Consider the following 2,671-nt stretch of genomic DNA (forward strand, 5'->3'; position numbering starts at 1 on the left):
TTCATTGCTCTATTAATTAAAAGGGAAACCATATGTGTGTTGGTTACGTGTTGACTTTGGAAAAGAAATGAGCCTTTCACGGGGTCAGAGAAAAATTCTAGACCTGAGGGCAGCTCCACCTTTTATCTGTGTACATTAGGGGAAAAGACAAGGTTTTTGGAGTAAAAAGAAAGGGCCAGTTTTCTTTCTTTCTTTTTTTATAAAGATATTAACAGATTTGAAAAATATAGTTTAGCTTCGCCTTATCAGTAAGGTATGACTAGTCTGAAAATGGATTATGTCTCTTTACCTTAAACAACCTGAAATTCTGGTCTCTTAAAAGTTCCGTTGAGAATTCTATATTTTCAAGTAATTACTGTTAAACATCAACATCTTTCTATCAAATACAGGTATTTTTGTACTGTGTGTTGTTTTCTATTTCCCGTTGGGATTAAGAAGTTAAGCTACTGCTTAACTTTTGAAATCCAGTGAGAACTTTAACATAACATGGCTAAAACAGAGGATCTGGAAAGCTTATGTTACAGGAAGTATATTTGGATTACTTTGGCAACTGGCAGGAATTTAAATCATATAACCTCTGCAGACTCAAATTTCCCTAAGTGAAATAGTGACTTGGCTAAAAATTTAGGTCTCTTGAGGTCTTTTCCAAATCAAATCTTAACTAATTGAAGCTAATAATTTCACTAACATTCATGATAAGAATACCATCTTTCTTTCTTGGTTTAGAACTAACTGTTTCAAAGAAGAATCACATTAAGAAGTTGAAATATAACTATTGTTTGACCTTGGGTTTTCCAGAGTCCCCCATGGACATACCAATATGCTACTATTCATATATTTCACCTCACTGCTCTACTTTTCCTCATTTTTTATAGGTGGGTGTGTAACTTCATCTCATCAAGGTGGGTTAGGTAAACTTATATGATACAGAAAATGTTGTGGGAAAACACTAGTTTAGGTTATAAGTTAGTAAAAAGACAGTAATGGATTTTTTTTACACATTTTCCAATATTCATATTTCTTTACTATAAAAAAGAAAAGAGCTAATTCTTTACAAGTTTATAGGCTTGAGGAAAACAATTTTGTTGTGTTCTTACCTGGGCCAGTGTACTTCTAGTTCTGCATATAAGGTTTGCATGATTAATTTTAAGGATTTTTGGTTAATCTTCAGTCTGATAACCCAGTGACAAGAGATGAGTTTCAAATTGCATTTAGAATTGTTGATAGAATTCACCTCCTTAGAGGAGTGATCATGTATAGCCTTTGATGAGGATGGAGTCATGTAGATGGTGGTGAAGATGAGTGCTCTGGGGGTAACTGCTCAGGTGAAACTAAAGTGCTGATGAATTCATCAGGGAGATGGGGCATCACATCATTTATTTAAAGTGTTTAAACTATCAAAAGTTAAATTGCTGCCGCTGCTTAGTCGCTCAGTCGTGTCCGACTCTCTGTGACCCCATGAACTGTAGCCCACCAAGCTCCTCTGTCCATGGGCATTCTCCAGGCCAGAATGCTGGTGTGAGTTGCCATTTCCTTCTCCAGGGGATCTTCCTGACTCAATTGATCACATTGGTAGATATGAATTTTATAGCATCTGCTTTTTATTGTACTCTTGATTGGTGCAGGTGGGATGAAGTGTCAGGACTTTTTTCGTGCTCTGGGCTAATTGAGAGAGATGTTTTAGTGCAGCGGAAAGAGCTGGGCTGGTCAGGAGGTCTGGATCCCAGTCCTGCATCTTTAGTCACCAGCCCTGTGTTGTGTTGTGTCTATGATGTCATCTGTAAGATAAATAATATCTGACCTTCAAGTTGTATAAGTGAGGAAAGCACTTTGAAAGTATAAAAAAATCACTGTAAAGTTATAAGGTATTATAATTGTGGGCAGAAAAAATTTAGGTGATAACACTGAAAAAAATATGCTGTTCTATTTTTTTTCCTTTTTGGTGCACTTTTCTAGGTGAATGTGCCTCTTAGGAGCAGTTGTCTGAGAGTGTCTGGGATAAGCGTGGGCTGCACAGGCAGTGTGTCCGTGCTCCCTGAAAGACTCGGAGCAGCTCAGCCAGCATGTCCAGAGTGTGAAACACGAAGTACATTTATTCTGCGAAAATGATAAGTAAATATAAGATGATAAAACATCTCAATGATTCCATTGTCTAATAAATATATAACAGCAAAATCAATAAAAACTAAAACTAGATTCAGAGTAAATAACACAGGCCACCACTTTTCATAGACCTCACAGCATCTGAAGATGGCATTCAAATGTTGATCTGAGTTGTGCAGACATTTTAACTACATAGAGTGACTTTTTAAAGGTGGTGAAGCCACAGAATAAAATCAGTGACAGAAATTGGAACAAAGTATACTGTACATAAATATGTTTGAATCTTTGAGTTGAGAATGAGAAACTGGGAAGGTTCCGAGCTACACCACAGTGTTGGTTGAACCTGCAGAGGTGGTGTCAGCCTCTGAGAGCCTCTGAGTTGTCAGTGGTCACTTTCTAAGAGTCCTGGGGGTGATGGACAGTTGGTGCTTATCCAGATTGCAAAGGGTTCTGAAAAATCATATAAAAATTAGTACAATTACACTCTGTATAAAAAAGCATCAAGTGTTCGGGGTATACAGTGAATGGATTTATAACAGAAGATAGCTAGGATTTTTAAGGATTTACC

The sequence above is a fragment of the Oryx dammah genome, unplaced genomic scaffold (genome assembly GCF_014754425.2).
Source record: "Oryx dammah isolate SB20612 unplaced genomic scaffold, SCBI_Odam_1.1 HiC_scaffold_22, whole genome shotgun sequence".
Lineage (NCBI taxonomy): Eukaryota > Metazoa > Chordata > Mammalia > Artiodactyla > Bovidae > Oryx > Oryx dammah.